This window comes from Euleptes europaea, chromosome 8, assembly GCF_029931775.1.
Source record: "Euleptes europaea isolate rEulEur1 chromosome 8, rEulEur1.hap1, whole genome shotgun sequence".
In the NCBI taxonomy this organism is placed as follows: Eukaryota; Metazoa; Chordata; class Lepidosauria; order Squamata; family Sphaerodactylidae; genus Euleptes; species Euleptes europaea.
Genome location: NC_079319.1, coordinates 49,301,713 through 49,314,939, shown reverse-complemented (window position 1 = coordinate 49,314,939; position 13,227 = coordinate 49,301,713).

The window sequence follows — 13,227 nt, the reverse complement described above, 5'->3', positions numbered from 1 at the left end:
AGTAGTAATAGTTAGGGTTGCCAACCTCCAACTACTAGCAGGAGATCTCCTACTATTACAACTGATCTCCAGCCGATAGAGTTCAGTTCACCTGGAGAAAATGGCCACCTTGGCAATTGAACTCTATGGCCTTGAAGGCCCTCCCCTCTCCAGACCCCACCCCTTCAGGCTCTGCCCCCAAAACCTCCCACCAGTGGCGAGGAGGGACCTGGCAAGTTGGCAACCCTAGTAGTAGTAGAAGCAGTAGTGGTAGTAACTTTTATACATATCTCGCCCTCCCCTGGTAGCACTGGGCTCAGGGCGGCTAACATCATTTCAATACATTTACATAAACAATAAAACCATTCAATCATACATAAATTATACATAAATTAAAACATATATGCTGAGCGTAATTCTGTAACAATATCAGTGGCGCCAATATGAATCCCTACAGGAAGAGTTGTAAATACGGTGACCTTTAGCCAACTGTTGCTAGTCTCAGGGGAGGGGGAGAGAATGAACGTAATGCCGAAGCAGGAACTCATTTAAGGAAAAGGGAGGACATAGGGAACATCAATAAGGAAAAAAGAGGGAATTAAAAAAAGGGGAAGGGGGGAATGACAGCATCTAGATGGTACCGTTGCTGCACCTCAACCACAAGCCCTGCAGAACTCAGCTAGTTCTCACAGGGCATGGGACTCATTAGATAGAGAGTTCCCCCAGGCTGGGGTCAAAGCTGAAAAGGCCCCGGCCCTGGTCGAAAACAGCCGGACACTTATGGCCAGTAAGTTATTAGCCAATCTTAGGGCTCTCAGGGGGGGGGGGATCAAAATTCAAAATATTATTTCAGTCATTCAAATAGAGCCATGAAATATGAGCTTGCTGGGATGCAATACTTTGTTAACTGAAGGCTGTATCACATTTTATAGCACAAGATGGATCTCCATTTCAACATCACACCAACCACAGTTTTCCCATAATATATGAAAGGCATTAAAGCGTCTGCAGATACACAGTAAATACTGCACCTTGGAGTCAGAACCCTTGGTTACTTGTTTGCTGCTTTTGATAAAAATGATCACTAAATATAAGCCCTTAGTGTTGAAATGAAACCAAATATTTAAGAACATAAGAAGAGCCAATGGCTTAAAGGCTAAGGCCTTCTCTGGATGTTGCCTCTTAGATCTGGTACTCAGATGTTTTCTACCTCTGAACATGTAAATTCTATTTAGTCACCATGGCTAGTCGCCATTGATGAACTTCTCTTCTGTGAATTGGTTGAGTCCCCTTTTAAAGCCATCCATTCTTGTAGCCATCACTACATTCTCTGGCAGTGAACTGGGCATTTTAATCACTCCTTTTGTCTGTCCTTGATCTATTGCCCACCAACTTTATTGGGTGTCTCTGCGTTCTAGCAATTTTGGGAGAGAGAAAAAAGTTATCTTCGTGAACTGGACCATGCATAATGCCATAAACCTCTATCATGTCCCCCACAGTGTTCATTTTCTAAACAGAAAAGTCCCAGTCTCTTTAGCCTTTCTTCACAGAAAAGGTTATCCAACCCCTTAAACATAGTGGTTTCCCTCTTCTATATTTTTTTCCAACTCTGCAATGTCCTAGAATCATAAAGTTGGAAGGGACCACCAGGGTCATCTAGTCCAACCTCCTGCACAATGCAGAAAATTCACAACTACCTCCCCCTGCCCAGTGACCCCTACTCCAGAAGATGGCCCAACCCCAACCCCCCCAAAAAAAACCACCACCCTACAGGATCCCTGGCCAATATGGCCTGGAGGAAAATTGCTTCCTGATGCCAAAGTGGTGATTGGCATTACCCTGCGTTTGTAATAAGGGGCCTTGAGAGCCAAGCACTGATGCAACCCTTACTGCCCTCCCTCTCAAGATCTGCCTAAGTTCACAGAATCAGCACTGCTGACAGATGGCCATCTAGCCTCTGCTTGAAAACCTCCAAAGGAGAGTCCACCACCTCCCGAGGAAGCCTGTTCCTCTGAGGAACCGCTCTAACTGTGAGAAAGTTCTTCCTAATGTTTAGTCGGAAACTCTTTTGATTTAATTCCAACCTGCTGGTTCTCGCTCAACCTTCTGGGGCAACAGAAAACAACTCTGCACCATCCTCTATATGACAGCCCTTCAAGTACCTGAAGATGGTTATCGTATCACCTCTCAGTCGTCTCCTCTTCAGGCTAAACATACTGAGTTCCTTCAGCCTTTTTTCATAGGACTTGGTCTCCAGATCCCTCACCATCTTTGTTACCCTCCTCTGGACATGTTCCAGCTTGTCTATGTCCTTCTTAAATTGTGGTGTCCAAAACTGAACACAGTGCTCTATGTGGGGTCTAACCAGAGCAAAGTAAAGTGATACCATCACTTCCCATGATTTGGTCACTATACTTCTGTTGATACGACCCAAAATCGCTTTTCTGACAATTTCCCTAGAAGCACTGGTTATTTGTTTATATTCATTCTTGGTTATAGAGTCCTCCTTCCATTTCCTAAATGAATCTTTTTAATTTCTCAAATCTTTAGAAAGCAGTAGCCACCCTGGCTTCTTTTGGTCCTTCCAGTTTTTCCTTCTCATAGGAATTGTCTGTAATTGTGCCTTCAATATTTCTTTTTTACAAAACTCCCACTCCTCTTGAATTCAGTTGTCCTTAAGTATTTCTGACCATGGGATAAAGTTATTATACCCAGCATAACTTTAAGTTAAAATTTGCTTTCCTTAAGTCCAACCTATATGTCTCACTGCATGCAGCTTTTCCCTTGCTCAAGACTGTAAATTTCAAAATTACATGGTCACCACTACCCAGGGTACACTGAGACTAATATGGCTGCCAAAACTCCACAGAGTATACCAAATAAGGCCATACCGTAGATCTATATGACTTAGGTCAGCTTCCCGCTAGAAGTTCTAAAGTGGTTGCCATATTAGTCTCAGTGATGGATGAACATGTCTCTGTCCAAATCACAATTTGATTGAAAATTTTGAGCTACACGTTTGAAAAATTGTTTGGTTTTTTTAAGTGGCACTCGGAATTATACTAAAGTGTGTGGAGAAAGAGAGTGTGGACAGAGAGAGAGAGAGAACTTGAGTCTCTAATTTTCCAGCCTTGTCCATGTTGCCTGTTTGATCCTCTAAAGCTGAACATATTCTTATTCACTGACTATTCTAAATTGAACTGTGAATACTTTCTGCATTCTTGCATGGCTACCTTGTTGAATTCAGAAAGATCTGATCATGTACCGATGAATGCCACCAACTGATTAATACTGTTGACTGCAGGTACAAAAAGCAGCACATACACTTGAAATGTAGCTGATTTTTAAATGATGCTTGATCTGCCACAATTACCCTTGCACATATGTAACCCAAGCGAGCCATTGTGAGCACGATGAATGCTACCAATTATGCAGAAGCAAAACACAGAAGGGAACAAATCATCAGTGTCATCTCATGCTTGACTCAAAAGATATTGGAGAGTGTGAGTAAGGAAAGTTTGATTTTCACCTCTTCTATTTGCAAAGATCAAAGTATCACCAGTTAGTCGATTATAGCAAAAGGGAAAAAAATTAATCTTTTGGCATAAACATTTGTGGACCACAGCCCACATCATGACATGTAGTTTAGATCAGATTAGATCTCCTACTTGAAGCAATTGATATACCCAGTCTCTATTGCAAAAGAATGGCAAGCGCGTAGAGAAAAGGACTGCTGAACAAGAGCAGTGATTTGTCAGTGCTTGGATAAACATGTATGCTCAAAAACAAATGGATAGAATGGTAATGGTAATACTTGCCACATGCCTTGTAAAGTAACAAAGAACAGGGGCCATAATCTCTTCATCACAGTATGTCTCTGATGTGCACTTCAAAATTGATGGCCCACTGTTGCCGTGCCTGTGTAGGGGCAAACCATACTGGGATTTCAATGTATGGACCTTCTGGCAGCACTTACAATGTAATCATGTCTCAGTGCTTCAGAAAAAATAGGTATTTCAGATGCATTAAATATAGACACCAGTTCAATCATGTAGATGTGTTGCATGCTATTTGGGGACTGGAAAGGGTTGTTTTGGCTTCCATAGGGACATGGAAATGAATGAATCTGGGATTTTTGCATGCTTCCATCTGAGAGCCTGGGGAGGGGAATGTGGATTTTTTTTTACAATCGCAGCTGCATCACTTTTGTCCACTTTATAGCATGAAAGAAGAGCTTATGCAGATGTGTCACAAAGGTCCCTGCCAGTGGGTGGCAGACATAAACAAAAGCAATGCCAATCCCTTTCTATTAGAAGGAAAAAAATTAGGTGTTTCTTTTAGTTGACGTCATATGCATGCAATAACAATTCACAGTTCTAAAAGGCTACAGCCAAGGAGCTTTCATTTGAAAGAAACTAGAGGTGGTGCTAGGGGGCTGCTTCTCACCCCCTTGGATTTTGGCCTGTGGGGTCCCACAAGACTCCCTCTTGTCCCCTATCCTTTTCAACATCTACACGAAACTGCTTAGTGATGTCATCTGGAGAGCTGGTTTGCATTGTCACCAGTATGCTGGAGAGGGGCTGTGGCTCAATGGAAGAGCCTTTGCTTTGCATGGTCCCAGGTTCAATCCCTGGCATCTCCAGTTAAGGAAGTTCTAGGCAAACCTTTTAGAGACCGAGTGCCCAAACTGCAACCCAAAACCCACTTATTTATCGCCAAGTGCCAACATGGCTTTGAACAGCTGGGCACTCGGTCTCTAAAAGTCCCCGCTGCCCAGCTGGGTGGCGGGGAGTCAGGGAAGGGGGGAGCTTTGCCCCCGCTGGCCAGCTGGGTGGTGGGGAGTTGGGAAAGGGGGGCTTTGAAGCGGTCCGCAAACCCCCGCAGGCCAGCTGGGTGGCGGGGAGTTGCAGAAGAGGGGCTTTGAAGTGGTTCTGCCGGCAGCGGGGAGCGCTTCAAACCCCCGCAGGCCAGCTGGGTGGCGAGGAGTTAGGGAAGGTGGGGGGCTTTGGTCCGCGTGCCCACAGAGATGGCTCTGCCTGCTAAGTCCGGCACGCCTGCCATAGGTTCACCAACATGGTTCTAGGTGGTGATGTGAAAGACCTGTGGCTGAGAGCTGTGGCAAATCTGAGTAGACAATACTGACCTTGATGGACCAATTGACTGATTCAGTAGAAGGCAGGCTTATGTGTGTGATGCTGAGTTCTATCTTGTGCTTCCAGCTGATTTCAGAAAACTCTGAACCAGTGCCTGGAGGCAGTTTTGAAGTGGATGCAGGCTAATAAACTGAAACTTAATGCTGCCAAGGCAGAAGTGCTACTGGCGAGTGGAAAGTTTGACCTTGGTCTTAAGGTATCACCCATTCTGGATGGGGTTGCACTCTCCTTGAAGAAAAGGATCTGTTGTCTAGGGGTCCTCAGGGACCAAGGCTTACCACTGGATAGGTAGGTGGAAGCTGTGGCCCTTTAACAGCTTTGACCAGTTAACCAGCTGTGGCTTTACCTGGGCAGAAAAGATCTGGCCACTGTGGTGCATACCCTGTGGTGCATTAGATTACTGCAGTGAACTCTACGTGAGGGTGCCTTTGGAAACTTCAGTTGGAACAGAATACTACAGCCAGGATGCTAACTGGAGTGGATCATATCACTTGTTTTGGCCTATCTACACTGGCTTCCTGTCTGTTTCTGGGCACAATTTGAGCAGCTTTTGTTGGTTGACTTTTAAAGCCCTACATGGCTTGGCACCAGCATACCTAAAGGACTGCCTACTAGGGCTGTTGAAAAAAAAAATTCGGTATAGTTCAGATTTGGCCAAATTCGGCCCGTCTGGATTCGGGATATGCCGAAGTCCAAACTCCCCCGCTTCGGGTCCGTGCAATTCGGCGTGAATTCAAAGTTCGGGAAAACAATTCGGCCGAATAAAGCCATTTAAAACACAACCGCGCCTTTCCGCGGGCATTTTTGGGGGTAGAGGTCCCAAACTTTCAGCGGAGCTTCAAAGGACCCTTCTTGCAAGACCCCCCAAGTTTTGTAAAGATTGGGTCAGGGGGGCTGAGATATGGGCCCCGAAAGGGGTCCCCCACCCTTAATGTGCATCTCTGAGCAGAGCTTGCTGCCCACGCACAAAGCTCCCAGCCCCGACAAACAGCTGAGCTGTGGGGAGCAAGGGCGGGGCAGGTGCAAAGAAGTTTGCAAAGCAACACAACTGAAAAGCAACAGGACTGAAAAGCAACACAACCTTGTAAGCAACACCTTTGCAACTGTGCAAAGCAACACCTGACACCTGGGAGTTTGCAAACCATGGAAAGGGACAGAGGCAGCTAGCTATGCATAATGAGCAGGAGGGGGTGGAATTTCCCCTTTTGCATCAGACTCGGGACCAGGCAAATGCATTCTTTAAGTCACCATTTGAAAACCAGTTTTGAGCAAGCATCAAAAAGACCTAACCGATCTTATGAATGAGGGAAAACCTGAGGACACACAAACCAGGGAGAGAGAGACTCGAGGGGGCACATACACCCCAGGCAGAACAGGTGAAAGCCCCCTTTGGCTTCCCTTCCCACCCACAGAAACTGCTCCCTCCCCACACACATACACACTCTGCTTCCCCCCCCCACACACACACAGAGGAGAAAAATTATAGATTAAAGCCCCCAAAGGGGTCTTACTGTGGCTGTCTTCTGTTCCATCAGGAGGGGCTGGGAGGACTGGGTAATCCAATACAATTCTATTTAAGCACAGGAGGTTTTACCTTGGATTTGCCGCTCTGGAGATGCATACAGGATCGGGTGATCCATTCATCCCAATAGGGAAAAGGGGAAAGCCCATATCTCGGGACCCCCTGACCCAATGTTTACAAAACTTGGGGGGTCTCTTAAGAAGGCTCGTCTGAAGCTATGCTGAATGTTTGGGGGTTGCACCCCCACAAATGCGCCCCCTGCAGCCATGGAAAGAGAAAAAGGGGGGAGCCCATATTTCTGCCCCCACTGAACCCATCTTTACAAAGTTTGGGGGGTCTCTTAAGAAGGCTTGTCTGAAGCTATGCTGAAAGTTTGGGGGCTGCACCCCCAAAAAGCGCCCCCTGCAGCCACAGAAATGGAAAAGGGGGAGGGAAAAGGGGTGGAGCCCATATCTCGGGACCCCCTGACCCAATGTTTACAAAACTTGGGGGGTCTCTTAAGAAGGCTCCTCTGAAGCTCTGCTGAAAGTTTGGGGTCTCTACCTCCAAAAATGCACCCCCTGCAGCCATGGAAAGAGCGAATGTGCACACTCACCCCCCCACGAGGATTTCTCTCTCTTTCTCTCCCCGGCCAGGCCGTGCAGCAGCTGATTCCTCCAGTACTCAATCCTGACTGATTGGCCAGAAGAAGACCCAGCTTGGCCACCGATTGGTCGGGGGAGAATGCTGCTTACTGACGGTTATGCTGCTGCGTCCCGAATTTGCCAAATTTATTCGTGAACTCCCAAACTCGTTGAATTCAGCTCCCCCGTGTTCTCGCCATTTTTGAGTTCGGTTCATCCCGAACTAAAAATCGCCGAATCAGGGGAAATACAGCTGTTTTTCGGTTCAGGCCGAACCGAATTGACAGCCCTACTGCCTACTTCCTTATGAACCTACCTGACTACTACGATCATCATCCAAGGTCCTGCTTTGGGTGCCCTGCCTTCTGAGAGTAGATAGGTGGCAACCTGGGAGAGGGCCTTCTCAGTTGAGGCACTAAAGCTCTCATCTGTCCACTTTTGAAGACTCTTTTGTTCTGTCTGACATTCCTTCAGTGATCCCTCCTTCCTGCTCTGTTTTTAATTGTTCTCTTTATGTGTGTGTATTTTATTCTGTTGTATGCATTTTAACTTATTTTTAATTGTTTGAACAATATGGGTTGTTTTTGTTCTAATGGTTTTTAAGATGTGTTTTTATTATGCATGTTTTTAATCTTGCAGTCATCTTGGGAACCCTGATGAGGGCAGAAAGGCAGGGTATACATTTTAAAAAGAAATAAACAGAGAAGCAACAGATCTCCTGGCTTCTGACCACCTAGCATATGGACAATGAATAAGTGAAGCTCACCTCACATGAACAAAGTTTATCATGTGCTACATGTTCTGACGGAAGGGTATGAAGTCAGAGTCAATTCACACAATCAAATTGATTATTGGCTGGATCTTTGCAGAATCTGGTGTTTCATGAGGTTTTCATATAATTGCTTCTTTGAACTGACACAATCACACATACCTCTGTTAGCTGAGTCTAGACTTACTCCACCACTGCAAAGCTGCAGCATGATGCTGTCAATGTGGGTGGGAGTTGAAGCAAGTTAGATGATACCAACATTGTTTTTAGGATTACCATAAAACCAGCAAACTGGTTCAAAATGTCTGTCTGCCCATCCGTCTCATAAAAGATCTAAAATAAAATAACGTAAAATGAAATGAAATGAAATACAGATGACATTTCCACAGCACCAAATGAGGTAGAAGAAGAAGAGTTGGTTTTTATATGCCAACTTTCTCTACCACTTAAGGCAGGACCAAACTGGCTTACAATCACCTTCCCTTCCCCACAACAGATGCCCTGTGAGGTAGGTGGAGCTGAGAGAGTGTAACTAGCCCAAGGTCACCAGCTGGCTTCGTGTGTAGGAGTGGGGGAAACAAATCCAGTTCACCAGATTAGCATCTGCTGCTCATGTGGAGGAGTAGGGAATCAAACCCGGTTCTCCAGATCAGAGTCCACCGCTCCAAGCCACCACTCTTAACCACTACACCACACTGGCATTATTGTTTTCAAGTTACAGACAGGAGGATGAAAAGATAGGCCACAGAACGATCCAATCAGCCTCTGAGGAAACTAGATTTTGAACCCAGCTTTCCCACACGAATCAAACACTTTAAACCACAAAGAATGCTCCATGTGACCGCAATGATTACGCTGCTGAAGAAACAGTATTGTATCCTTTACTTCTCCAAGGGAAAAGTGAGAGGGGGGAAATTTACATTCCTTGAGCATGTGAAAAAAAAACTTAGTTAAAATCTGTCACGTGGTTGCTAATCTGCATTAAGTGATTTTGTGAATACTCTTTCCAAAGCTCCAAGGAGCACTCTACTTTGCACTACTGTAAACCCTTCCTGGTGATTCAGCTTAGCTTTAACCTTTACTCATGCCAAAGGTTAATGTCCATAATTAACAGCTTTCTTTCCAGCTAGAGTGTTTGCTACTGCTGTGCACATTGATTATTATTATATATTTATGCATCTTAGTACAGCATCAGTTGTCAATGGAGGAAGCATGGACAGATTCATCTTTAAAGGTGCTGAGCCGCAGACAGAAATCAAGTCTAAGTAAAAAGCAATGGAAATGATAATATATTGCAAATAGAAATGTCAATTTATGAAAAGTTTTATTCAATGTGCAACATTTTTATTTGGCAGCCAAATATCACTCAGCCCAAACAGAGTGAATATATTTGCAAACTATATTGCATAGATAAATCTATCGTGAAAGGGAGGGGGGAAATGCAGAAAAAATACAGCCGGTTTAAAACCCCTGAAATGTTAAATACTATCAAGAAAATGTTGTCAGTCATTAGAGGTTGGGTTGTGATCCTCCGATGCCAGCATGACTTTGGCACAACTGTAGTACAACACTACTGCTAATTCCACCCTGAGACTGATTCATCTTTGGATCTGCTAGCAAATGTGTACTTAGTAGAAATCCTATCCTCATCCAGCAAGCATAAATTGAGGATTGGATTGCACTGTGAGCCTTGTGTCTTGTATTACAGCATAGGGTCATAATCCGCAAGACCGTTTCGACAACAGCCAGGTAATTTACAACTCCAACATCCTGGGACAATTTTGGAAGCATCCCTGGTTAAAAATCCACAGATCAGCTGTTTGGAAAACAGAACAGGAGATGAGATTTAGAAAAAGAGTTGGTTTTTATATGCCGACTTTCTCTACCACTTAAGGGAGAATCAAACTGCTTACAATCACCTTCCCTTCCCCTCCCCACAACAGATACCCTGTGACGTAGGTAGGGCTGAGAGAGCTCTAAGAGAGCTGTGACTAGCGCAAGGTCACCCAGCTGGCTTCATGTGTAGGAGTGGGGAAACCCACCCGGTTCACCGAATTAATGTCTGCAGTTCATGTGGAGGAGTGGGGAATCAAACCAGTTCTCCAGATTAGAGTCCACTGCTCCAAACCACTACTCTTAACCCCTTCACTATGCTTGCTCCAAGCTCCCCTTTCCCCCTCCCAAGCAGCTGATCAGCAGGATTTTTACCTGCATGTTGTGCTTCTACTTCCACCAGTCTATATCTTACAATGCAAGCCTTTCTTCCATTATTTTTCAACAAGGATATTGTTTTAGTACTAGCATGGTAATAATAATTAACATAATGAGCAAGTGATCAGACTTTTTTTTTTTGCTTAGGCATGTTACATCTGGCACACTGATGGACTACCCATGTTTCCCTTTTCCATGGGCATAGAAACTACATGGTGGTTATGGAGAATGCAGGACTATAAGAAATGTCATGTGGAATCACCTAACTAGATCCACTTCCAGCTGATTGTCAAAAAGCAATGCCTCAGCAGCACTAAAAAGGTCCTCTTGTAGAAGGGATGCATGCCTTGCCCAGAGTGAAACTACAAAAGGTCCCACTGTAAGATAATTCCATTCTTATTCCTGCTGGATCTGCTCGATATGAGGCATTGGATGCCTTGGATCCAAGAGCTACAAAATACAAAATCAAAGGTGTAAAATTGCACTAATAAAGTAATCATAGCCCGCATCTCCATATCAGGTTGATGAGCAGACAACCATTAGAATTTCAGAATATAGATTTAAACAAGATAACTCATTTTAGATCCTTGCTACACCTCTAGACTCTAAACTCCAAATCCCAGGACTTCCCCACTGCTTCAGTAGATGTCATATTAACAGAATCCTGCTCAAAGCACCTCAGCTACAGGACGGAACAAGCCCCGTCATAGTAGAGAGAAATACTGCACAGCAGGGCAGTGGGAATCATTAGATCAACGCAGCTGCTCTTGTGCAGGTTGAAACTCGGAAGCACCATCATTGCACACATCTCCAGCTTTCTTCTTTATCAACCTAGATGCATAATGAGCAATATAATCAGATCTGGCAAATGACACAAGCCCTCTTCCAGGGTAACAGTTAACAGGCATCAAAACTTTTTACACAATTTGAATAGTGGAGAGAATGAAATGAAATGGCATGGAATTTTGAACTGAAACCTTTTGGTTTCTTAAGTGCAGGCTCAGACTTACCTGCTAGCCCTGTTTTGGGTGCCTGAGCAGGGAGCCAGCACTGGGGAGGCAGCGGGGATCATCAGGGGCCGGGTAGGTTGGCATGTGGCTTGAGGAGCCCTCCACGGGCTCTTCGGCCACCGCAAATGGTGGCAAACATATTTCCCAGCAAGGGGAGTGCGGGACCAACAGGCTCCTGTACTAACCTCCCCGTGCTGTCATGGACCCGTCCCTGATTCAAACTGGCCAATCAGGCCCTACTGGGCCTGCGGGTGGGTCTTTTCTGTGCGTTGGACCTGGGCTAGGGTTGCCAGGTCCCTCTTGGCAACCAGCAGGAGGTTTTTGGGGTGGAGCATGAGGAGGGCAGGGTTTGGGGAGGGGAGGGACTTCAATGTCATAGAGTCCAATTGCCAAAGCAGCCATTTTCTCCAGGTGAACTGATCTCTATCGGCTGGAGATCAGTTGTAATGGCAGGAAATCTCCTGCCACCACCTGGAGTTTGGCAGCCCTAACCTGGGCACTTCCACTCAGGTCTGGCAGCACAATATAAATTAAGGGCCCATCTGGCCCCAATGGCATTCTGTTTCATGTTGTCCTGTTTAAAGTGTTGTACAGTTAATTTTTTTCACAACTTTATTAGTTTTGGCAGTTTTGCTTGGGGGCTGGATCCAGTTTGGGGGGAAAGCCAGCCTGTGTACGGGCTGTCAAGGGACTTGCCCAGCTCAGAGACAAGCGGGATGGCCTCCCTCCAAATGGCAGGGAACCACACAGCTGGCTTCTGTCCATTTGGGTTCCAAATACTACCATCTCATTCTGCTCTCAGCAAGAGGGCTGGAGGGCTGCTACATTGGCCAGCACCTGGTGGACCGATGTTCGGGATCATGCCCCAATCTCTTGCCAGTGCCTATTTGCTGTAACAATAAAGTTGTGGCCATTTCCATCCAGTCACAGCTTTCGTGTTTTAATTCAAGCTTGGGTGCAGGGGTAGGCCGGATGGGGTCATGGCTGCATGCCAGGGTCTGGTTCAGGGAGGCATAGGTAGCAGGCTTGGCCTGATTCTTGTAACTGCTAGGCCAACAAGTAGCTGCCTTGGCCACTGGCACCCTTGTCAATGAATGAATATCTTATATGGTGAAAGTGAATTTATGATGGCAACAACCACCGTGACTCTTTTCAGAAGAGGCCTCCTGCTAACAAAGATGAGTGCATTGTTCTGTGTAAAGGGACAGAAGGATGGCTCTGAGGACAAGTGTTTTCAAATTCAGTAAATATATCAATATTATTCTAACAGTTGTTAAAATGGCACATTGGCTGGAAGGGTGAATAAATTAATGCTAATGGTAGTTAGGTGAGTGAGGGAAGGCGGTATGGTTTAGCCCGATGTTGTCAGCTCTTGCAAGCTAAGCAGGGACAGTACTTGGCAGGGAGACCACCAAGGAAGGCTCTGCAGTAGAAGGCAATGGCAAACCTCTGCTCATCTCTTGCCTTGAAAGCCCCTTGCTAGGGTCACCATAAGTCGGCTGCGACTTGACGCCACTTTACACACACAGTTAGGTAAACATAATGATTTGGCATTTTATAAACATTGTGATCAATAGATGTAAAAGACTTAGTTGATATCCATAGACTTTTACTGTTAGAATATTTATGATTCAGTTTGCACTGCTCTAGCAGCTCACATGAACTCTTAACAGTACAAGACTGAACACAATTACACCCTTCTAAGACCACTGAAATCAGTGGGCTTATAAGTACATAACTCAAGTTTAGGATTGCACTGTTTATCATGTAATTATAGAGATTGGTGGTGCAAAAGTCAAGCTGATTTAAAAAACACATCAGATTCAAAGGTTACAAATTGTTGGACATCCAATATCTATGTCAAAATTCCAGTTCACTCCAATCCCATTTCCTCCCAGTTCTGAAGATAAGTATATCAATATGGGAAAAAGTATGCGAGACCTGTGAGGGGCAGGAAAAA